Below are 26898 nucleotides of genomic sequence, written 5' to 3'. Positions count from 1 at the left end.
ATGAGCTTATTTGAATTATTAGCAGCTTTTGACACAGTTGTTAACTCTTCTCTTTGAAGCAATTTCTTTGCTTGACTGCCAGTACACTCACTCTCCTGGTTTTTCTCCAGTCCCCAGTAGACATTCTTCTATGTCTCCTTTTCTGGTTCCTTCTTATCACCCAAATCCATATACTTTGGATGTCCCAGTGCTTGGCTTTGATCTGCTTCTCTTTTCCACCTAAACTTTGTATTAGATAATCTTATTTGTTCTTATGGCTTAAATGCCAATATATGTTATTGGGTCCCAAAATTATTTATCCAGCCCAGACCTCTCAACTAAACATAAGATTCATAAGTATAACTCTGTAACTGCACTCCCAATATTGAAGATCCCTATGGATCTCAAACTTCACAAGTCCGAAACCAAATTCTTATCCTCCAACAAACCTGCTCCCCTCCATTGTCTTTACCTCTTTAGTATAGAGTAATTCCATCATTCCAGTAGCTTAGACTAAAAACTTTGGTGACATCCTTGAAAACTCTTTATCTCATCTCCTGTGCCCAATCTTTCAGCAGATTCTCCTTGCTATAATTCAAAGTATCCTCCAAACTCCGTAAGTCGTCACCTACACATCTAACATCCTTGTTTAAGTCATGCTGCTCTTGCTTTGATTTTGACATAGGTTCTTTCCAGCCTTCTTACTTTTACCCTTGTCTTCTCCACCAAAGTACAATTCTCAATGAAGCAGGGAGGGTGCTCTTTTTAAAACAAAAGTCAGATCTCCTCTGCTTAAAACTTTTGAGTGGCAGAACATTCAGAGAACAAATCCAAGTCCTTACAATGTCTTCTCCTTCCCCTGTTAGCTTGGAGACACCACAGATGAGTACTTTGCCCCCTGCTTATTGCATTGCGTCCATTCTATCTGCTTTGTTTTTCCTCATCATTCTAGACATACTCCTACCTATACTGGCTCTTCCTTCTGCCTGGAAAATTTCCCTCAGATAACAACACGACTGGCTTCTGTTTCTTCAGGTTGCTCTTCCAACATCAACTTGATTGACCACCTCACATAAAATAGCAGCCTCCACCCACTCCTCACCAATTGGCTGGTATTCCCAAACCTATTCATGCTGGTGTGTGTGTGTGTGTGTGTGTGTGTGTGTGTGTGTGTGCGCACACATGTGCATTTCCTGCAAGATGTCTATCACTTTCTATGTACTCATTTTTGCTTCTTGGTTATATTCCTCCATTAGAACGTAAGCTCAACAGGAAGAGCCATGTCTGTTAGTTGACTATTTTCTCATCTCACAGTACTCCCAAAACAGTGCCTGGAAAATATAACACACTTAATGAACATTATACAAATGAATGACAGTGATAAAATCTATGGCACCAACCTCCAGCATAGAAATACTTTTCAATATTTTTCGATATTTAACTTATATACACCAGTTCCACTAGATTTTATTCATCACTGAATTAATTTTTATTTTTTAACTATTTTAACTAAAAATTTTAATAATCATAGATTCACATATAGTTATAAGAAATAATCAGTCCCATGTATCCTTTATGCACTTTCCCTTGTAAAAGTGAAATATCATATCACAACTAGGATTGCACTGATACAATCAAGAGAAAGAACATTTCCATCACCACAAAGATCCCTCGTTAGTACATTCTTTTTTGTTGCTGAGCGGTATTGCATGGTATGGATATACCACATTTTGTTTAACCATTTACTCACCAAAGGACATCTGGGCTGTTTCCAGTTTGCAGCTGTTATAAATATAGCTGCTGTAGACATTCTGTATAGGATTTGGTGTGAACATAAGTTTTCATTTCTCTGGGATAAATGCCCAAGAAAACAATTGCGGGGTGCTGTGATAATTACATGTCTATTTTTTTAAAATATGCAAATTGTTTTCCTGGATAGCTGTACCATTTTACATTCCTATCGGCAATGTGTAAGTGATCAGTTTCTCCTAATCCTTGTTAGCACTTGGTGTTGTCACTCATTTTTATTATAGTCATTTTGATAAGTGTGTAGTGATATCTCACTGTGGTTTGATTTGTGTTTCCTTAATAACTAATGATGCTTAAGTTCATGACTGATTTTGAGGAGGGATTTTATATATTTTTTTGCATGTGTCTCTTGACACAACTATTTTTTTAATTGAAATATAATTGGCACATAGTATCCTATTAGTTTCAGGATATTTAAATCATGTCTATGGCTCTCAAATTATGGCTGTTAGGAAATTTACCACTTCTCCCTACCCATCCCCAGTGGCTTCTAAAGCAGAAATTATTAACTTTGTGATAGATAATATTGGTGAAGTAGTGAAGGATAATCAAAAATCATATGTTTGATGAACACTAAGATCCTTAAAAGAGGAATGTAAGTGTCACAAAAAGTCATGTCCTCATTTGTAGGAAACCACATCAGAAATGGATGAACAATTTTAGGTCATATGACACGGGACATTCAATGGTAGAATTCTTAATGTTGACAGAGATATCATATTTTTTGCCTTATAGCCAACAAAAAAATAAATTCTAAGATTAGAAGACCAGAATGATAACTGTTCTAACATCTCTTCTGTTGGACACAAATAATATTAGATACACTAATAAAGCAACACCTGTAGATATTTACCTTTCATATCCCAACTAGTCATCACGTGGGAAAGTTGGTGCATGCTCCACAGAGTCTCTTAAATGTGAAGAAATAGAGCTCTTGACCTTGCTATTAATCTTACTTCCAGAAAACCACCTTTTGCCAGCAGAGTACCTGGCTCCATCTGACTGACCCAAATGACTCTGACCCAGATGACTCTGTTCATCTGAGACAAAGCGGGGTTTGATACTAGAAATGGGGAAGATTATAGGGGTATGGGCTGGATTTGGGTCTTACTGGTAAGTCAATCAAATAAAGTTTTATTCTTAAGGATTATAAGCACACAAATCTTGCATAAGCATTTATGAAATAATGGTGGGAAACAGCATTGCTCCAATAAACCAAAGGTATCAATGTGAAGAGAGAAGACTCAGCTTCTAGATCTCCTCGTTTTCTGGTATGAGCTGTTTGAGCAATGCAGCCTCTAACAATGGAAACCCCTCCAAGGTACCTTGTGGAGCAGCTCATAGGCGGAGCCTCTGAGCATTAGGGTTCAGATCCTCATTAATACCACCACACCTACAACTATCCTCCTTGCCAGTCATCATAAAAAACGTTTTAAGAACAATAAATATTAGAATAAAAAGACTTTCACTTTTTACTTTTATAAAATAACGACTGTGTGATAGTTAAATGCAAATTAAAACTAAAATATGGGAGAAAATAAAAAGTAAAAGTCACAAATTTTTAAAAATTAAAATTTTGATAAGATTAAAAGGTTGAAGATTAAAAATAATAAAATAGATATGATTTAAAATAAAAGACAAAGAGCAAGAAGCCAATAAGATAAAAGGTTAAACAAATAAAGTAGAGAAAATAAAAATTAAGATAAAAGGCTACAGCCCAGGAGATAAACAGTGAAATATGTAAAAGAAAATTGGACTAAGGATTAAGAATAGAATAGGGAACTTAAAACGTAAAATTGAAAAATATGAAATTGAAAAAGTAAAGGGCATCCGGAGAAAAACCTTTTTAAAGGAAAATGGAAATAGAAAGCTTGAATTGTAAAGAAACAGGTGATCTTAAAAGCATCCTCCAGCAGTTGACTAGGAGAGAGAATTTAGTATTACATATTTCTTAGGGGCACTTGTGCCATTCTTCTTCCCCAGTGGAATTTGTCCTTTGGAGTGGCAATCCCCCTCCAGAGCCTTACATGGAGAGGGTGTTTCAATGAAGTACGTTCATGGTAGGTCCTGGGGCTCAATTGCATAAATTAACAGTAGGATTGGATCCAGGTTGAAAGAAGCAGCAATCAGTGTACCCCCTGGTAAATTCTAGGGAAAAAATGTGTGCTGTATAAAGTCAATATTCATCCCATACCTTTGCCTGATGTATCAGTTGGTGAAGCACTTTCCAATTTATTTCTTGCTCGTGACCTTTAGATCAGCTTCATGATGTGGGCAGAGATAATTTGCACCTTTGAGAAGAAACCAGTTCTTAGAGATTAGAGGTTGACAGAGCTAACAAGTGTGGAGTCAGGTAGCATTCTACTATGAGGAAAGAGCACGAAATATGAGCCTAGTTCTTCTGAAGCTGAACAATAAAACCATGTTAACACACTCATAAAACAGTAGGTAGAACTCAGGGTAGAAAAGAGGAAGCCTTTTAGAATTTTTTGTGACGAAGCCCATTTGCATGCCCTGTGCTGGAGGACCTCCACGAATTGCCTTGAAAGAAGGAAGTCTCTGGAAAGGCCTCAGTGCCATTTCAATAAAATCCCTTTCCTGTTTTCTGCTTGCCCTGCCGTCTGCAATCTATCCCACAGCCATTTGTGCAGCCACCTAGTGACCTTGCCACGGCAGGTAAGAAATGAGAAATTTTGAGGATGGCTGCACTCCTTGGATTTTCATGGCCTTGGCATAAAAATATTTAGTACAGGTGCTTGTAGAGCAGTGAACTGGTGAGGAAGGGTTGCAGAGTTCTCTGAGCCTCGAAGTCACCTTTCTGCCCACAAGGGCCTGCCCCAGCCTGGAGGGTTCTGGTAGTCTGTAAATACCAAGGCCAGCAAAAGGAGAAGTATTGTTTCCTGTGCCATCATTAGAGAATTCCCACTTCCTTGGGGTCTTTCCAGACTTTGCTGTAATAAAAGTGTGTGTGTACGTGGGTGTGTGTGTGTTTGGCTTTCTGCTGACCTTTGAAGGGGAACACTTTATAACCAAGGATTAACACGGATTTGGAAACCTTTCCAGTTCTGAAAGAAGCATCATGGTTTGTGGATAAACCTTGATGTTTGATGTTGGAAAGCCTCTGGAAGAAGTGGGCAAGGATGATTATTTATCATCATATACCACTCTGCTTCCTACAATTCTGAATTTCCTTAATACACTGACTTTCTTTTCCCTGCTCTTGAGAGGTTGAGAGATAGAAGCAACTAGATGCAGAAGGGAACAATTCACAAGGCCAACAAAATAAGGCTAGCAAGACGTGGTAGGTAATAGAGAAAGACTCAAAAGATAATTTTACAGAATCAAAGCTTTCTAAGAGTAATAAGTAAGCCAGGAATGTCATAGAAAAATCTGAAAAGTTTCTCCTGTGGCTCCTGCATTGTAGACTCATGTTTCTTCTCTGCTTTGACTTTCACTCCCTTCTCCTCCTCTTCCTTTTCTTTTCTTTTCCTGACTTTTTAAAAAGCTAAACTCACAGCTTCCTTCTAGTTATCTTCACCTCCAGGGAGCAGAAGCATGATATGACAATCCATTCAATCATTTGTCTTTTATTTAACAAATATTGTTGAGTGCCTGTGATAAGCCAGGCACTATACTGGGTGCTGAGAGTGCTAATTACATTAAATGCTTATAACGAATATCTGCTATGTATAATAGTATAGAAAAGTTGCCTAAAGCCTTTGGAGAGAAATGCTGGCTCACCCTTCCTTCATCAAGAAATGAATTTGTGCAGCAATCAGTTGGCTGCAAAGTCACTTCAAATACCATTTTTCTTCCCCTGACCTGTGTTTTTCATTTGCAGGAAGAAAAGTGCCAGATGGTTCTTGCTTATCACTTTGCGTCAATTTCTTATTCACCCAAATATTGTTTCTATTGGCAGAAAAGTTATAGCTGGCATCTATTCTGTATCTGATGTCAAAATATTAATGGCCCCTACATTTAAAGCAGAAAACAATACATAGAAAGAGGTTACCATATGAAGCAGGTCAGAATTTATACACAATTAAGACTTATAAACAAAAATATTTCTTAAAAAATCTTCTTCCATTTCTTTAATGAAACCCATTTTGTTATTGGGCCTTTTTATAAAGGCTTGGAATTAAAATTAAAGGTCACTCCATTGTGAGATTTTGAGACCAGAAAATGTGTCATGGCTGCTTGAGCCAGAATTAAACAGCAGGTACTAACAGTAAACCTAGAGGAAGCAGGTAGGACCATCACATTTCAGAAGACATCAGCAAACAATACCCAGGGATGCAGAGATCCAACAAGATGAAGCAGGCTTTCAGGAATGTCAGAGAGGACCCCTCTCTCTGTACCAAGTCTCCAACCTGGGAAAGGATATGGAAAGAAACAGTCTTGATAGAGAAATTAACATTCTGAGTTGCCTAAAAGGAGGTTTCATTAATATAACTTAAGAAGATTAACTATTTTTCTCAAGAACAAGATGAGATCATTAAAAATATAGAGTAAGTTAGTGTTTTGGACGTAAGGGTCATTGTGATTCAGATGACTTTGCTATACATTCCTTGGTCTACCTGGCTCTAACTGGAACTCTTTTTAGGAAGGAGAAATATAAATGTAGCTTTGGTAACTGTTGGTCTGATAACAGAACGCCAGAGAAGAAAAGAGACCAACAAGTAATGTCAACTCTAGTATGAACCTAACCCTATCTTTCAAAAGGTGATCTAACACATGCCTTCTTGGTGAGAACCTGGGCTCGCACTGATGAACACATGAAAACAAAAGCCAGTGCTAGAGGAATTTTTTTTTTTTTCTGGAATAACTGCCCTGAAAGACTATTTGATTCAACTTTCCTATGTCAGCTATACTTGTGTCATCTACTACCCATCTCAGCAAACCAAAAATTAAAGAATTAATCAAGTAAATGCATTTGTTCTAATAAATATGTCACCTTTTTTTTACTCTGTATTGAAGCAAAGGTAACTGACACATCACCTAAGAATTGAAAAAGGAAAGAGAATGTTTCATAATGTTGTTTGTTTCTTGCCACTTTAAAAAAAAAGAAAACAACCCACATGTGATGGCATTGGAAATACAGTCTGCCCTAATCAGGAGACTCTTGTTCTTTTATGTTCTCTACTGAAGCATTCTTTACAAGGACAAGATCTGGAGGTTTAATTAGTGAGGGACTCAGCATGGGACATTTGTGTCTTAGCTGGATGCAAAATCTCACCTGATTTCCAACATTGTTCAATAATAAATATTTAACAGGAAGCCATGCAGAGATGGAAGATATTCAACTCAGAGAAAGATGTAGCACACCAGGCCAATGGTTAAACCAAATTACTGCATTTTGCTATTGGGTGCAGCAGATCTATAAACGGACTGACAGAAAAATTGAACTACCACCTAAAGAGCATTGAGTCTGAAAGATGTTAATCCATCTGCTGGCCTCAATTATTTTCATTTAAATATGTATGATATGCATTTTCATTTAATCGTGTGTTTTCATTTAAAAGTCTATTTTAATTGAAACATGTATAAACACTTCATTTAAACACATATAACATGTAACCACATAAAGAAGGAAAATGTAGAAGGAGGAAATTTAGAAGTCTAGGTAATCCCTATTACCTGTTAGTCCAGGTAATAGGGATCAGAGAAAGACTAAGTGTGGGGAAAGGGCCGTATCTGTCATACCCTGCCACAAGTACAAGACCCTGAAATGATTGTCTAGTCTGGTCGACACTGTAAATCAAACGGGATGAGACTTCCATCAGAGGACCAACAAGCTCTTAGTGAGTCTCTTACTCTTTTTCAAAGTCTTTTCAAAGGTTGGTGTCACCTGTTTCCCTCAATCCCTTCGTCCTTGCTCATGCAGACATTTGAAGATAAGGACTCCAAATTTAACAGGGTTTCCATAGGGTCTAATAAAATCACAAATATGTAAATAGATTAATAAATAATGAAAGGATGGTTCTCTAAAAGCTGTTTGCAAACCGATTTTCTTACAATTTTAGTTCCTTTTAAGTACACCCAAGGAACTTTTGCCTTAAAGACAGCCCTGTCTTGAATCCTATAAAAGCAAAAATTGCCTGGCATTTATTTTGTATGCTAGATTCCCACCCATGGAATTCCCTAAAGCATGGAAATCATAAATACCAATTATAAAACTCACTATGAGGTTTTTTAAATGATCTGAGCTATTCTTTTCCTTCTAGCTTTCTTTCTTCCAGCCCTTGGGTCTTTCTTTCCACACTTTTCTCCTTAAAAGGAGACTAAGTCTGATCTCTCAGGACCATTATTTTTCTGAAGACAAAAGAAAAAGACAGCATCATCCAACCTCCTTCCTTCTCTGTCCCCCACCTCCTTTTTGTTCACACCCCGTGAGGGACCTAATTGTGGGTCAGATATGAATATAAAAAAAGATTTATGGGAGGTTGTCTTTTTCCACTTAAAATTCTTGAACCACACACATATTCCGACAGAGTCTTGTGAAATCCAATAGCTTTGATTCATTTAAATTATAATCTTTCTCTTTTCCTCCTGTTAAAAAAAAAAGGCATTCGATTCAAGTGACATTTTCCTAATACTGATCATATCGCTCAGTGACTATTTAAAACTTTGTAAGCTACTGACACTATTACTTTTAGTTCTAAACACTGACTTATTGAGTAGTATGTACATGCATTGGATATACACTGAAAAAATTAACACTTTTTTAAATATAAATTTTAGTTAACATACAGCGCAATATTAATTTCTAGAGCAGAATTCAGTGATTCATCAGTTACATACAACACCCAGTGCTCATTACAAAATGCCCTCTTTAATACCCATCACCCATCTAGCCCATCCCACCACCCACCTCCCTCCATCAACCCTCAGTTTGTTCCCTATTGTTAAGAGTCTCTTATGGTTTGCTTCCCTCTCTCCTTTTATCCTCGTTTCCATATGTTCATCTGTTTTCTTCCTTAAATTCTGCAAAAAAGTGAGATCATATAGTGCCTGTCTTTCTCTGACTGACTTATTTCACTTAGCATAATACATGCTAGCTCTATCCACACGCCATTGCAAATGACAAGATTTCATTTTTTGATGGCTGAGTAATATTATATATATATATATACACACACACACACACACACACACACACATACATACATACACACACACCACATCTTCTTTATTTATCAGCCAATGGACATTTGGGCTCTTTCCATATTTTGGCTAATGTTGATAATACTGCTACACTCATCAGGATGTACGTACCCCTTCAAATCTGTATTTTTGTATCCTTTGGGTAAATACCAAGTACTGCAGTTGTTGGATCCTAAGGTAGTTCTAGTTGTAACTCTTTGAAGAATCTCCATACCATTCTCCAGAGTGGCTACACCAGTTTGCATTCCCACCAACATGCAAGAAGTTTCCCCTTTCTCTGCACCCTCACCAACACCTATTGTTTCTTGTGTTGTTAATTTTTGCCATTCGGAGGTGGTATCTCATCGTGGTTTTGATTTGTATTTCCCTGATGATGAGTGATGTTGAGCCTGTTTTCATATGTCTGTTGTTCTGGATGTCTTCTTTTGAAAAGTGTCTATTCATGTCTTCTCCCATTTCTTAACTGGGTGGTTTGTTTTTTGGGTGTTGAGATTGATAAGTTCTTTATAGATATTTGGATACTAACCCTTTATCAGATATGTCATTTGCAAATATCTTCTCCCATTCTGTAGGCTTCCTCTTAGTTTTGTTGACTGTTTTATTTGCTGTGCAGAAGCTTTTTATCTTGACGAAGTCCCAAAAGTTCATTTTTGCTTTTGTTTCCCTTGCCTCTGGTGATGTCTCTAATAAGAAGTTGCTACCGGTGAAGTCAAAGAGGTTTCTGCCTGTTTTCTCCTCTAGGATTTTGATGGTTTCCTTTCTCACATTTAAGTCTTTCATCTATTTTGAATTTATTTTTGTGTATGGTATGGTATAAGAAAGTGGTCCAGTTTCATTCTTCTGCATGTCGCTGTTCAGTTTTCCCAACACCATTTGCTGAAGAGACTGACTTTTTTCCATTGAATATTCCCTCCTGCTTTGTTGAAGATTAGTTGACCAAATAGTTGTGGATCCATTTCTGGGTCCTCTCTTCTGTTCCATTGATCTATGTGTCTGTTTTTGTGCCAGTACCATACTGTCTTGATGACTACAACTTTGTAATATAGCTTGAAGTCTGCAATCGTGATATCTCCAGTTTTGTTTTTCTTTTTCAGGATTGCTTTGGTTGTTCAGGGTCTTTTGTGGTTCCATACAAATTTTAAGATTGTTCTAGCTCTGTGAAAAATGCTGGTGGACGTTTGATAGGGATTGCATTAAATGTGTAGATTGCTTTGGGTAGTATAGGCATTTTAACAATGTTTGTTCTTTCAATACACAAACATGGAATGCTCTTCCATTTTTTGGTGTCCTTTTTAATTTCTTTCATAAGTGTTCTAAAGTTTTCAGAGTACAGATCTTTTACCTCTTTAGTTAGGTTTATTCCTAGGTACCTTACTGGTTTTGGTGCAATTGCAAATGGGATCAATTTCTTGATTTCTTTTTCTGCTGCTTTGTTATTGGTATATAGAAATGCAACAGATTTTTGCATATTGATTTTATATCCTGCAACTTTGCTGAATTCATGCATTAGTTCAAGCAATTTTTTGGTGGAGTCCTGGGTTTTCTACATAGAGTATCATGTTGTCTGCAAATAGTGGAGGTTTGACTTCTTCCTTGCCAATTTGGATGCCTTGTATTTCTTTTTGTTGTCTGATTGCTGAGGCTAAGACTTTTAGTACTACATTAAATAGTAATGATGAGAATGGATATTCTTGTCTTGTTCCTGACCATAGGGGGAAGACTCTCAGTTTTTCCCCATTGAGGCTGAGATTAGCTGTGGGTCTTTTGTTTATGGCCTTAAGGATGTTGAGATGTGTTCCATCTATCCTTACTTCATTGAGGCTTTCTATCAAGAATTGATGCTATATTTTGTCAAATGTTTTTCTGTATCTATTGAACAGGATTATATGGTTCTTATCCTTGTATTTTATGATTCTTTTATTACCGTGGTGTATCACGTTGATTGATTTGCAGATATGGAACCATGCCTGCAGCCCAGAAATGAATCTCACTTGATCATGGTGAGTAACACTGCCATAAACATCGGTGTGCATGTACCCTTTCAAACTGTATTTTTGTATCCTTTGGGTAAGTACGTAGTAGTGCAATTGCTAGATCCTAGGATATTTCTTTCTTTTTAACTTTTTAAGGAACCTCCATACTGTTCTCCAGAGTGGCTGCACCAGTTTGCGTTCCCTTGTAAGCAACATATAGATGGATCCTATTTTTTTAATCCATTCTGATGCTTTATGTCTTTTGATTGGAGCATTTAATCCATTTACATTCAGAGTGATTATTGAAAGATATGATTTTAGGGTCATTGTGTTATCTATAGAGTTGGTGTTTCTGGTGATGTTCTCTGGTCCTTTCTAGCCTGTGTTGCTTTTGCTCTTTGTTTTCCCCGCTCAGAGAGTCTCCCAATATTTCTTGCAGGGCTGCTTTAGTGTTCACGAACTCCTTTAGTTTTTGTTTGTCTGAGAAACTCTTTATTTCTCTTTCTATTCTGAATGACAGCCTTGCTGGATAAGGTATTCTTGGCTGCACGTTTTTCCCATTCAGTGCATTGAATATATCCTGCCATTCTCTTCTGGCCTGCCAAGCTTCTGTGGACAGATCTGCTGCAAACCTGGTCTGTCTTCCCTTGTAGGTTAAGGACTATATTATTTTTTTTCCCTTGCTGCTTTCAGGATTCATTCCTTGTCTGTGTATTTTGCAAATTTGACTATGAAATGTCTTGGCAATGGGCAGCTTTTGTTGAATTTCATGGGAGTTCTCTGCACTTCTTGGATTTTGAGGCCTTTATCATTCCCCAGATTAGGGAAGTTTTGAGCTATAATTTGCTGGAATAAACCTTCTTCCCCTTTTTCTCTCTCTTTGTCTTCTGGGACTTCTCTGATATGAATGTTATTCTGTTTTAATAAGTCACTGAGTTCCCTACATCTGTCTTTGTGATCTATTACCATTGTTTCCTTCTTCTTTTCAGCTTTATTATTTTTCATAATTTTATCTTCTGTATCACTGATTCATTCCTCTGCTTCATCCATGCTCGTTTTTATGGCATCTTGGTTATATCATTTTTTAATTTCAGCCTGACAAGATTTTAGGGTTTTTTGTTTTTTTCTTAATCTCTTCAGTAAGGGATTCTCTAGTGTCTTCTATGTTTTTTTTTTAAGCCCAGCTAGTATCCATATAATTGTTGTTTTAAATTATAATTCACACATCTTACTTATATTTATATTGATTAAATCTCTGGCTGTCATTTTTCCCTGTTCTTTCTTTTGGTGTGAATTTCTCCATCTTGTCATTTTGGAAAGAAAGGAGAAAGAAAGCAAAATAAAGCAAAATAAAAAATTTTATATTAAAATTTTTTTTTTAATAAAATACAAAGGAAGCTAGATCCTAGGTGTGTTTTGGTCTGCTTGTTATGAGAAGCTTGATAGAAAAAAAGAAGGAAGAATGAAAAGAAAAAGAAAATAAATAAATTTAAAAATATATATAAAGTAAAATTTAAAAATTAAAAATTGTTCTTTCTGTATCCAAAAAAAAAAAAAAGACAAAGACAAGAAGAAGAAGAAGAAAAAGAAAGAAAGACGGCGACGATGAAGACGAAGAAAACAAACTAAAAAAAAAACAAAAAACCAACAACAACGAACAAAACCCTAAAGGACAGTAGATCCTGTTTTCCCTAGAGCTGAGGCTTTGCTTTGCTCTGTGATCAGTAGAGGGTGTGGACACAGAGGGGCGGGGCTTGGTGTAGCCGCTCTGTTCTCCACGTGGTGGCGCTGTAGTTCACTGAGGTGGATCAAGCTGGTAGGCACAGGGAGAAACTGACTTCACCCCGTTGTATCGTTCTCTCATCTCGAGTGGAAAATGCATGTCACCCCTCTTCAGTAAGCCCTCACAGATGTGCAAACAAGGATCCCTCCTGTGTCCCTGGTTTCCATCAGATCCCTGCCTTTACCCTGTGTCTGAGCTGTCCACCTGCCAAATGGTTCAGCACTCCTGTGTTGTATCTCAGGCCTGGCTGTGTTTCGAAACCCCACACTTCAGAGCTTCCCCGCAGCATGGACCCACACTGATCCTCTGGGGGAGGGTCTCCCTGCGCTGTGTCTGGTGCCGGCTTGTCCCAGCAAACAGTCGGACAACCGCGCCACAGTTCAGAGTTTATGGTAAATTGCAACATACAGCTGGGGCCAGGGATTGCTGCCTTCAACCTATCTTGGTTCCTGTACTGGTGAGCTGGGAAGCTTGATGGTGTCTGCAGGGTCCTTTGCCCTTGGAGAAGCCGTATCACCTCTACCAAATGCACTCCAAGCAGGGGAATTGCTTCTCTCTGTGTGACCCTGAGGCTCCTGGGTCTCCTCCCTGCATCCCCATCAGAGCATCACTCAGCTCCCCAGGAGCCACACTGATGTTGCAGACTTCCAAAACTTCCGATTCTGTGCTGCACTGTTTATAGAAAACTGGTGGTGGTGTAACCCTTTCCTTTTTCTCCATCAGCGGTTTCGGGAAATTGTTTTCTTATGCATTCCCTTGTCTGTGTTTTCACTCTTTTTTCTTTTCCATGCTTTCTCTCTCTCTCTCTCTCTCTCTCTCCTCCTTTTCTCTTGCTACTCCCTCCACGATCAGTGCTCCCTCCCCTGAGCAGCACCGACAGCTCCTTTCTCCCGTGAATCAACTCTCCGCCGTTCCTACCTTCCATGGGTCATTTTTCTGGTGTGTAGATGTGCAGCTTTGTTCTCTAAGACTTCCAATCGATTTCTTGGGTGCTCAGAATGATTTGATATTTGTCTAGCTGTGTTCAAGGGAGGAGGCAAACCTAGGGTCACCCTACTCCTCTGCCATCTTGTCTCTTTCCCCCAAATTTAATAGTTTTTAAAGCTTTACATTTTTAAATAATGTAAAGGAAAAGTAACAGTAATAATAATAGCTAACATTTATTAAGAGGAATACCATATGTCTGGTGCTGTCCTAAGTACTTTACATGTACTCATTTAATATTTACAGCAATCCTATGGTATGGTCATACTGTCCCCACTTAACGCAGAAGGTAACAGAGAGGTTGAGTTACTTGCCTAAGGACCCACAGACAGGAAGTGGCAAAGCCCATGATAGACTATCTCCAGAGCCTATGCTCTTAATGAACTGAGAGAATGAAGGAAATAAAAGCCTCTTTTAAGGAGAAAAGAGGAAGGATATCCCCAGGGGTGCAGTGATTGAAAGAGTAAGCAATTCGCAATTACTTATGGGGAAGAGATGGCCAGAGATAAATATCTAAGGCACAGCAGTCTTCCTCAAATCTTTTCCTGAGCAAGTGGAACATGGAGAGAGTGCTGGTATTTAAGATGATCAAAAGATCCAGGGATAATGAAAGGAATGGAGAAGAAAGTAAAGCAAATACCACTCATCCTATGATAAAGATGAGTTTGGTAAGAGAAAAGTCCATTCCAGCTGAGAGTCAAATCCATAAACAGCTTAACAGAGGGTCGAAGAGCAAGTACAAAACTATGGATCTGAAAGATTCTAGAGAAGAAAAATAACACAAAGCCTAGGGATCTAGAAATTGTGCCTATAAGTGAGAGGAAGGGCCCCTTCCATAGGGAACTTGTAGCTTAACCAGGAAGCTCCAGGAAAAGTGGTGTTAAGTTAAAGAGTCAGTTTCAGCTGTGTTCACAATTGACTGCCACCAAGATTCAGCCTCAGCTATTCTCAGAACACCCAAATAGTTTCTCTACCATCTATTCTCAAGAAAAGCCAGAATAATCCTATTCAAATATACATAAAAATATGTGGTTTATCTACTGAAACTCTTCCAGTGGCTTCCCATCTACTTGGAACAAAATCTAAACCTTTCCTGTAGCCCACAGGCCCTTCCACACTGGTCTTCACTTCCTGTGCTCTGTCCTTGCTGTTCTTCAATTCTGCTAAGTAATCTGCCTGCCTCGGGTCCTTTGCACCTTCTGTACCAATCGCCTGGACTTCTAGTCCTTGAAACATCAGTAAGCTTCCTTTTCTCTCTTCTTTATGTCTCAGACCAAATGCCTCCTTATTTTGAAGCCTCCCACATAAGTCACTCTATCTCCCCTGCTATATGTTATTCATAATCCATATCATTACCTGGTATATTATGTACTTATTTTCATTGTCTCTTCCCACAAGAAGCAAGCTTCCTAATGATAGGCACTTTGTGTTCAGTGCTATATCTACAGCACTTAAAGGCACTGGGTACACAGTAAACCTTCAATAATAATTGTTGAATGAGCAAATACTTAAACATTCCTGAGAATTTTGAATAATGGCAATGATATTAAAATGTAGGGGGAGAAAGCCTTATTTTTCTAGTCTGGGGGCAGTAGGTTGAGTGCCCTTATGCTGAATGCAGTCCTCAACCATGTTTTGTTTCATCTGCAGAGCAATTTTTCAACAAAATCAATCAATATTTAGATATCAAGAGAGTTCACATAAAAATCCAGGTTCTGGCTTCTTTCCAAAACATGAAAAGATCTGGCACCCCCTGGACCTAGATTCTCATGTTCCAGCAATCATCTGAACTTGAGTAGCAGCTGTCTTTTTAAGGCCAGGCCTGCCTTCTCCTGTCTGTTTGTACACACACCTACAACTATCTCCCCAACCTCAAGGCCAAGTGTGAGTTGCCATTTGTCATTGTTATTGTACCTTTGTATGGATTAAGGCAGAGAAATATTTCTCTGTACCCATGTCTCTGTCAACAGCAGGAAAACAAAAGCCTGAGAGAGCCACATGATTCAAGAAAAATGAGAGTGAGTATATTTCTTTGTAGAAGTGAAGACATTCCTTTATGTTTAAAATGCCAACATTGGGCCACTTGTGCCATCTATATTACGTGTCTGACCCCTGTAATCACTTGACTTTGCCATACCTGTGCTCTACACAGACTAAGAAAGACAAGGGAAGATGGCTGGATCCAGCTGGCTTCTTGGGGATTGGGCGGCAGTGGCCTTAGGACACAGAACCTTGACTCAATACCTGTGTCTACTTCCGCACTGTTCCTTTTGGTTCCTACTTATTCTATCATCACTTTAGTTTCCTAGAAAAGCTTCTTTGGAAAAAACTCTATATCTCAGGTGAAGAGTATAGAATCTATGATTTATTACCTAGTACTGCATGCCTTGAACAATGCTAAATGTTTGTACATGGACTAGGCTCATTTCATCTTCCCAGCAAATCTACACAATGATAATTACCATGTTACTTTATTTAACAGATAGGGAAACTGCGGCACAGATAGGCGAAATATCTTGCCAACAGCATCAGAGCTAGTAAATGGCAGCCAGAATTTAATTCAGATCTGATGCTAAAATCTGTGCTTTTGACCTTCTCACTGTATTGCTTCCACTGTAACACCACGGGAGAGTCTCACCACGTTGGCACTATTGACATTGAGGGGTAGGGAGCCGTCCCATGTGTTGCAATATGTTTAGCAGTAACCTTGGCCTCTACCCACTAGATGTCGGTAATACTCACCCCAGCCCCCACCATGTGACAACCAAAAATTTCTCCAGATGCAGCCAAATGTTTCTTGGGGGACAAAGTGGTCCTTGATTGAGAACCACTTCACTGAGGGGAAACTAAGCTTTGTCTGTCCCTTCTTGGCCGTGCTAGTTAGAAAACTCATTGGAATAAAAGCAAAGGTGGCAGCAACATTTTGAACTTAAAAATTTAGATACAAAAATTTTTAAGAAAAAAATTTAGATACAAAAAAAAATTTTTTTTAATGGTTTTTTATTGTGTTAGCCACCATACAGTACGTCCCCGGTTTCCGATGTAAATTTCGATGATTCATTAGTTGCGTATAACACCCAGTGCACCATGCAATACGTGCCCTCCTTACTACCCATCACCGGTCTATCCCATTCCCCCACCTCCCTCCCCTCGGAGGCCCTCAGTTTGTTTCTCATAATCCATAGTCTAGATACAAAAATTTTTAAGAAAAAAATGTAGATACAAAAATTTTTAAGAAAAAATTTAGGTACAAGACCAAAATGTGGCATATAGACAATAAACCACAAGACAGAGAGAGCTATATGGACACTAGTGATTGTCAGTCCATTCTCATCAAGAATTTCCCCCTCTCAAGCAATGGTCATAGAATCTAAAGCAAAGGCACTCATAGGACTGATCTCTGATGATTTCATTGAGAGGCCTGAGCAAAGATGAACTGGAAAGATAATAGAACTAAAAGAGTGAGAAATACTAAAATAGCCTAGCAATGTACTGGGCATTTATCTAATTGGTTTTTAAAACATATGTATTAATTGATAAGCTGATCGGTTTAATTTGTTAAATAGAATTAAAATATGTAGTTTAAAATTTCACCTTATGAAATAAAAATGTTTTCCTCCTATTCTAATGCAAAATAGCATAAGAGGAAAATTATGATCTTCCCCACCCAGCTTTGCTTCGATGCCATTACTACTCTTGCTAAGTGCCGCTTTTCAGATTGTCATTGTCAGTGCCCTTCGCTATAGAGTGGGTGTACCTTCCTTTACAAGGGTCCACTTCAATAATATCTCAAGGCAATAAGTGCTATTTCAGTTTGATTGAGCAATAGTGGCTTTTGGATTTAGTATTAGTTGTAAGACTCAGATTTAAGAATATATTTATATTACGTAAGAATAAATATTGGCTGAAATACCTAAAGGAAATTTCTAGCTATAAAATAAGAACGAAGCAATTGATTTAAAAAAAAGTGAAATATAGCTAAAGCTCCTTTTGTGTATGTGTATTTGTGTATGCCTCTCCTTGTACTGAGGGAAGAATAATAGTATGTGTGTGGCTTAGCAAAATAACATTTATTATTGAAGAACTGTTTGACAGGTAGCCTGGTGCAAAAGAGCGCAAACGGGAGGTACAGTGGCTGACGTGAGGCCCTTGCTTACAAGTCACAGGGCCCATCTCAAACTGGCTTAATTTTAAAGGAAATTTATTAGAAAGATTCTTAGGTGCTGTACGAAATCCCCAGATATTATTAATAACCATGACTTGGGAAGATGGGAGCCAGACCAACCTGGGAATCTTAACAGTAGAAGTTCACCAACCTTCCCTGCAGTCGTGCTGTTCACGCGGTCCATCCTCCGTTCTCAGCTCTGAGAACCATGTTGGCCCTTCCTGGTTCCTGGTGAAATCAGCTACATCCAAGAGGTCAAAATCCTCTGGTCTGAAGATAGCTATGAGGGGCTCGTATCTTGCTGGAAGCAAGGGCAGTTCTCAGTGAATAATGCCTCAGCAGACACTCCAATAGGTGTCTGGGATTATGTTTTATAGGGAAAAGTAAGAATTCCAAAGTCATGGGAGTACAACAGAGGTGTAAAAAGCATGGTCTCTGAAACAAGTTGTGTTAGAATTCTATCTCTACCACATGCTAACTGTATGACAGTGAACAAGTACTTGACCTCACCATGCTTGTTTCTCCATCTGTAAGAGAATGCCAGTAATATCTGGCTTATAGAGTTGTTGTGAAGATTCAATAAGTCAAATACTAAATAAGTATCTACCTAGTGCCTGGCTCATAGTAAATGCTAGATAAATGTTCACTGGTATTATGATGTTAAAGACATAACCCAGATGTGGCTGGCTGCCTATATGTAGCCTTGGCTCTTGACCTTGCCCTACCCTAGATCATACTGAGCCCAGAATTTGAGCCCATTCTAGGCACTCTCCGAGAACATTTCCAACTCCACAATATATTAGTGAGAGAGAGAGAGGGAGAGACAGAGAGAAAAAGAGAGAGATAGAGGGAAAGCTTTCATGGGAAGTCGAAGTCAAAGGTTTTCATATATACCAAAATTTAATAAAATCCTTACTAGATATCTCTGCTCTTTCCTTAAATTCCTCTACTGCTGTGAGTTCCTTCCTTTTTTCCCATGCAGGCTTTGAGACTCTTCTAATGGCTCCCTCACTTCAACCCAACTCCAAATTTGCACTCTGTTGAGAGAGTTTAAAAAAAAAAAAAAAAAGGTACTGCAGTTAACCAAATTCCCCATCCACGCCAAGAGGCCTATCCAAGTATCCACACCCAAATCAAACAGACCCTGTCCTGTGCTGGGTACTGAGGAAGGGAAAGAGCAGGAAATGGAAGAACAGGGATTATGCTGCTAAGAAAAATCGAGATTTTATTCCAAATTTTTTTAATTTCAAGACTGAAAAATGTAGAAATATTGTTTGAAGCAGGGCATAGGTCAGAGAGAGAGAGTATTCTGGCTTACTGTGGCCAGACAAGTGCGACAGGCCTGCACTAAGAAGAGCACCAGTGGATGGTCTCATTTTGCTGGGAAGAGGAAGACCAGAGTGGAGGAACCTAGTGGAGGTGCATGGAGGACCGCTGGGGAAGGTGAGCTTTCTGATGTCTGACATCCTGCGGTCTGACATCTGCGACCTCTGCTAAAGGGAACCAGGCTAGTGTATGACCACCACTCAAGCTTGGAACTGCAGTTCAGCAGCTGTAAAATAAGTCTTTGACAAATTACGTGATCCCCTTGTAGTCCAGTTTTTCCATCTATAAAATCGGGATAAAAATAACACATACCTCATAGGGTTGTTTTGTTCATTAAATAATATAATATGTGTGCAGTGCTTATAACAACACGAGGACATCACAAGAACAAGCTATTATTATGCATTATGCATTATGAAGAAGTTGTGTTTGCATGAGGCAGACGACGCATGGGGCTTGGAGGGATTGGAGATGAGCGCGGGGAATCCGATACAAAAGCCTGCTAAAATTCCAAAATGGTTTAAGCAATGGATATTTTATCTGATATTTAAAGTTATGAAATCCTATCCTTACATATGCTCTTTTCTTGTGATTGCAATAAACTGTAATAAAGTAATTACTCACCCTAAAGGATGAAGAGATGAAAAGGAATTAAAAGGAATAAGTCATGGTCTAGTGAAATGTGGTTGAGAAAGAGTCCCATCCCTTTACCTCCCCATGCCCAGGGGCTCCAGGGGCTGGGACTCCTGCCTTCAACGTCAGCCTCACAAAGGCCCTCATGGGGGCTGGAAGAGGGTGACTCGTAGCTTGCACCCATACACGGTGCCTCCCAAGGGCAGTTATCAATCTTCACCGTCATCATGACCCACTACCCAGTTCAGAGCATAGCTCAAGGCATATGTATGTAATAGAAAACTAGGTACTCTAGCAGGCATTTCAGCCTCTTAACCTTAGGAAGGATGTATTATCGTCCACATTTACTGACAATGGGGCTGAAGCTCAGAGAGATAATGAACCCTCCAAGATCGTACAACTGAGCCGCAGAAGCAAGGTTGAAGCTTTCTTCAGCTGTAATATTTTGCAACATTGTTTTTTTTGGAAGAAAAGAAAAAACAAAAGGAAAACTGTCCTGCTGCTTCTCAGTGCAGTAAGAAGTCATTAGACTGACATTTCAGTTTCTGCAAAGATCTTGTAGCCATCCACCTTTCAAATTTCCTATCCCACCTGTTTTGTATGCTTGTTTTGTCTCCAGCCAAGCCACGCTGCTCTTGCCGTGCTCCCGAAATCACTACATGTCTTGCTTTCCCTCCGGTTGCCACTGCCTCGGGTAAATTTTCCACGTCCCCATGTCTCTTCCCATCAAGACTTTTCTGACTTCATACTGAAAGTGTTGGGGTTTTTTTCCCCCTTATTAATAATGAGTGCACACATTTTTTGTATGTCTGTGAAAGCATTTTTAATTTCTTAATTTTAAGATGACAATGGATTTGTTTTATCCCTGGAAACTTCTGAAGAGAAGGAAATCACGTATTACACATCACTATGATGCTTAAAATAATAAGGTTTCTGCAGCCTCTAACAGTTTTGAAGACAGAGGCATACTCAGTCACTGTTAGTGAGTGAACGAGCATGGGAGATCATTTATAGAGGTGTTAACTAATGGGTGGAAGAGGGAAATGTCTTTTTGAATGCTCGGTTAGGTATGGTAACCCCTGGGATGTAGTTGTTTTGTGGCTACATAATGTCCTTTGGGTATGATATGTGATTTGAGCCAGCATATAGCTCGGGTGCGCACGTCTGGAACACAAAGGTGAAAATGAGAATGGCTCCTCTCACTAGAACATCTAATGTCCTATTATAAGCTTTTCTGCTTCCCATTCTCAAAACTTTGGATTCCTTTTAATTAGAAATCTTTAATTAGAAGTCTTAGTTTCCAAAAATGGAAAACTTCCAGGTGACCCAGCGAGGGTTTTGCTGACCTGATGAGACTGCCACTTTGGGCTCCTCAAACAGATGGTATGTTGGCTGGGTGACAAATTCTGATTATCAAGGGGAAACAGTTACTATTACAGAATGGGGCACAAAAGAGTATGCCTGTAATCCAAGCAATTCTCTGGGGAGCCTCTTAGTATCCCTATATTTCATAGTGAAAGTCAGTGAGAAACCACAATAACAAGATACAAGCAAAACTATTAAAAGCACAGACCCACCAGGATAAGAACCATCTGGGGTACTGGCTGAGTGCAAAGGAAAAATGAAATGATCAGTGGAGAAAGAGAGTTATAAATTGCAGTTGTACCCTTATGACCAGTTGCAAAAATGAGAACCAGATTATCTGCGCATATTTTAATTTTTTAAATATGTATATATGTGTGTGTGTGTGTATATATATAAACACAAAAAATATATATATTGTGTATGATATACACACACATACAATCCCAGTTCTTTTTCCCTTCTCCCATTTACTTTCTATCTGATATAAGATGTGTTAATATAGGGTGGTGTATGAAAGTGTCAAATTACTGTACTCCTGAACCTAATATAACACTCTATATTAACTAACTGGAATTAAAATAAAAACTTTTAAAAATTAAAAAAGATAGGATGTGTTAATAGAGGTTAACGCTATAACTCAGTATTTAAATTAAAGGATGGCAGAAGGATTGTAACTTACTAGAAGAGTGATAAATATCACTCGGGGTGAATAAAGTAGCAGACACAACTTGAATGTGTCCATTTTTTGTGAGAAGATGAGAAAGTGTTTGTAGTCAGACAGCTGCACCATGTTAGCCAGATGTTGTTCTAGTCTTTCTTCCAAAATTAAATGTGGGTTAAAGGAGTAGTATGGATGCTAAGTCCACAAAGGGGTGGACTGTGCTAGATTGTCAGATGACAGCATTTCGCTAGATCTTGCATGTGATGGCCGTGAGAATGGGGTTCCCAGACCTCAACTGCAGAGAGCCCACTTGAGGAAGAGCCCTGCTGTTTGCTCTGAAATCCATCACCACGTTGGTACTGAGACCACACTTGCCGTGAGCTACATCCAGCCAGTGACTGGGTATGGCAAGTATATAAGGCAGCTATCTTTTGGGGAGACCTGAGATTGCTCTAATGACCAACTTTGGCTTGAAGACTCCCTGATACTCTGGTGAACCTTCTTTAGACTCTATGGCAGTACACCTCATTTCCATCCACCCTTCTTTCTCTCTTCCTTTACTAATAATCAAAATAGCATTATGAACCGATGCCTCTCCCAGCCTTCCCTAGCTTGCTCCTTATTTTTCTCTTACAGGCATTCTCCCTAATAAAAACTGTGCATTTAACTCCACCTTGGAGTCAGCTTTGTGGATGAGCTGTGCTAATCAACCCCCATGTAAGGTCTCCTATATAATGCAGGGTTGAAGCCAGGAACTACATTTCTAAGATATTCTTTTCCTATATGGTTCTTGGAGAAAGTTTACCTATGAAAGTAATTTGTGTGACATTTAGAAGACAGAATGTAAGAGAGGTCATTATCCTTCGGAGGTCTTTGTGAGTAAACCTAGTGGCTTTATAGACTTCTCTGAGAGCTATCTCTTTACTATGGTAAACTGGGAAAATGGTGGGATCTTTCCCAAAGACTTAAAATTTCGCAGTGGTTTATCAAAGTACTTTTGAAAAACGCCCACTTTAGTGTTTCAGGCTGAAATTTTCAGGAACTCTTCTAACTGCAATCTTCTTCCTATCATCTCTAATCTTCTAACTGTTGCTTCCCAGAACGTCATTGCCCAAATCAGGTATAAACAACTCCTATTTTGAAAAACTTTATTCGAGGAATAGCTTCATTTTCCTAACCATACCCACACTGTTGCAAGAANCTTCCCAGAACGTCATTGCCCAAATCAGGTATAAACAATAACTCCTATTTTGAAAAACTTTATTCGAGGAATAGCTTCATTTTCCTAACCATACCCACACTGTTGCAAGAAGAAATTGAGGCTTTCTACCTCTACATGTTGTTTAAGATACATAAGGGTCCTTCAGCAACCCCCACAGTATTTGAACAAAGAACATGCTCAATAACTATTAATTAAAAGAAGGAAGACAGTGGTTCATTTAAAAGGACATAATTATCAATATTTAAAATTAGATAAAATGCCAGAATTATTCCAACATCTCCATAGACTCTTTTATTTGTACTCCTACCTCTACTCCTACCCACTGAGTTTTCAGTCCTACCACTCCACTCCCCTCACTCACATTAAAACTACCAGCATTCACTAAGAACTCTTCCATTCTGAACTGGACCACCACTTCCTGTTGGCTCACTTTGGTTTCTCTATTAATGATTTGCTCTTTCCGTAGAAAATACAGTGTTTTCTCACCAGGAAGCCAGCACGATCTTTCCAAACCACAAATCTGATTATGTCAAGTTTCATGCTTAACATGCTTAAAGGCTCTCCATTGGTTTCAGAATTCAATCCGATTCACTCAAAAGTTCTTAAATTGATTTCAAGGCCCTGTGTAATAGTTCTGTTCTTATTTAAAGCATGCTCTCCCTTGCTCTCTATGCTTCCACTATCCCTTCTTTGAATTTCTCTAATGTGTATTTTGCTATTTTCTATTTCACAGGGTTTTTTTTTTTTTCACATCATGTCCCTCTCTCTGAAATACATTCTTCCCTATACACACTTACTGGACTGTGTGCGCATGACACACACACCTTTCACTTCACTAATCTTACTCATGTTGCAGGTTTCAGCTTAAAACTCACTTCATCAGGAAAGCCTTTCCTGACATCCTACTAGGTCAAATTCCTGTATTATAAGTTCTCAAATACAACTGCATTTCATTAATTTTATTTGCAATACTTTATTTCTTTTACATTTTACATAAAAACTTATTGGGGGAAGAAACCAACGTTCTTATATTTGTCAATGTATTCACACATATTAAACATTTAATATTTTTAAATAAATATATATTCCTCATATCAACAGGCAAAGTTCATAACCTGTATTTTGACAGCATGTCTATCTTCTGTATCGGGGTCCAAGAGTTAGTTAATGACAGTTCATTGTCTTCAAGACAAAGTATTGAAACTGGAGAGAATGTTAACATACCCCAACTTTGTTTTCCTGGAAACACAATAACTTACTGGCTTATCAAGATCCCAGATTATACAAGGAAGAATGGAAAATCATTAAAAAAATAAAGTATGTTGATATCATTAGATAACTTAAACCAGTATTATTTGAAAGGACAAATTTATGTCCACAAAGCAAATTTTCGTGGATAAAGAGATAAAATTAGTAGTCTTGATTGAATTTATTATAGACATCCAAAGAACACCACATATAGACAAGTTTTGATAAAACAATATTGGAAGCATTGCCCAGATCTTTCTGGGAGCAGCTGCATAGGATTATCAGATGGAGAAATGTGCCGTCCTTCAAATTATCCTCCAGGTGCACACTTGCCTCTTTAATGTTTTATAAAATAAGCATGAATGCCCACGCTTTAAGACAAGACTCTCACACTTCCCACTGACTTTGAGATGAACAATTTTATTCTGTACAAATAAAAATACAGTATCTATTCCATTACTAATTTCAGAAAGAGGTAGTGTCTGGGAAAAGAACAATACTTCTGGCTATGCTAAAAATTCAAACAAGCAAAAAGTCACCCTTGAAAACATCCATTGCTGGTAAATGGATTGTATTTATGTTTCATGCTTCATTTTTTTCCCTCCCAACTGAAACATTAAGAATGTCTCAAGGCAATCTGGTCTATTTGTCTAACAACACCCCAATGGTTATATATCATTCTTTTGGACCTTGACCTCAAAAATCTTTTCCTTTCTCTTAGTCTTTTAACTTTTCACTTCAAAGTTGGCTAATATCACTGTAAAGGTCTGTTTAAGCTTACCACTTAGACCGGCTCTAACAGCCTTGGTGAATCATATTATATGCAGTCCTGGGCATGCATGACTTTTTGATAAATAAAGCCAGAACTTAGAAGCCCAGGACTCTAGAAATTGCCACCATTCTCTAGGATAGTAACCCCAAAGCATTATCCTTTCACTGAGAATATTACAGCAACTAGTGCCGCCATTAAGGGCTTCAAAGATTTAAGAGCAGGTGATTTTTGGCTTCATTAAACTCACCTGTTTGCCAGGTACAAAACCCACATGCAGCTTGGAGAATGACCATAGATTGTTATAAATTTAATCAGATGGTGATGCCTATCATGGCTATAGTTCCAGAAGTAGGATCTCCTAACATAAATCAACTGGCTCCTCATACTTGATATGCAGATATTGACTGAATAAATGCTTTCTTTTTAGTCCATATCAGCAAAGATAATCAGAAGCAGTTTGCCTTAAGGAAGCAAAAACTGCAGTTCATCTGCACTATCTACGCTTAGAGATAAGTCAACTCCCAGTCAGTTTTCTGGTGAACCTTCAAGATCATGATATCCCATTGGAGACTACTCTGGTCCATTACATTAAGGATAATTTTCCTCATTTGTCTTGGTTATTTCTTGCCATTATCCTATATGCTTAAGTAAGACACATTCGTATCAAGAGATGAGAGATAAACCCAATGAAAGTGCAAAGCCTGCCACATTGGTGAAGTTTCTAATGGTCCACTGACAGCAGGCTTGACAAAACAAAACGAAACAAAACACCCCACAGACTTTTAAAGTAGGAGACAATTTTCTGCCCCTGTATTACCCATCCAACACAAAGAGGCACAAAATTTTGGGGGGCCTCTTTGGATTCTGGAAGACAACATAGGCTAATTTGAATGTTTTGTGCTATCCAATTTCCTAGGTAACCTAATATTCTACCTGTTTTGAATGGGGTCTGGAGGAAGAGGAGATCCTGCAACAAGATCAGGCTATGACGTAAGTTGTTCTGTTACTTCAATCTTATGACCCAGTAGACCTAATAGTGTTAGAAGCTATTTGTGGAACATGGAGATGACTTTCAGAGTCTGTGGCTTATCTCCCTAGCCTTTTTGAGTAAGGCAGTATTTGTTCGTGTAGATATATCTTCTTTTTTTTAATATTTTTTATTATATTATGATAGTCACCATACAGTACATCCCTAGTTTCTGATGTAAAGTTCTATGATTCATTCGTTGCATATAACAGCCAGTGCACCGTGCAATACGTGCCCTCCTTACTACCCATCACCAGTCTATCCCACTCCCCCACCCCCCTCCCCTCCGAAGCCCTCAGTTTGTTTCTCAGAGTCCATAGATATATCTTCTTATGAAGAGCAGCTACTAGATTACTACTTGACTCTGGCAGAGACTGAACTCCTAACAATGGGACATGGAGAGTCCCCTGAAATGCTGTTCAAGAACTGGGTGTTATCTCAAGAGACAACAGCTGTTGATGAGGATGTGGGGAAAAAGGAACACTTGTGAACTGTTGGTGGGAATGCAAACTGGTGTGGCCACCGTAGAAAACAGTATGGAGGTTCCTCAAAATATTAAAAATAGAACTACCCTATGATCCAGCAATTACACTACTGTGTATTCACCCAAAAAATAACAAAACACTAATTCCAAAGGATATAGGTACCCCTGTGTTTATAGCAGCATTATTTACAATAGCCTAGATATGGAGGCAGCCCAAGTGTCCATCAATTGATGAATGGATAAAGAAGAGGTGGTATATATATAAACAATGAAACATTATTCAGCCACATAAAAGAATGAAAT

Source organism: Ailuropoda melanoleuca, chromosome 18 (assembly GCF_002007445.2).
Source record: "Ailuropoda melanoleuca isolate Jingjing chromosome 18, ASM200744v2, whole genome shotgun sequence".
NCBI lineage: Eukaryota > Metazoa > Chordata > Mammalia > Carnivora > Ursidae > Ailuropoda > Ailuropoda melanoleuca.
Note: the sequence above shows the minus strand (reverse complement) of the source record.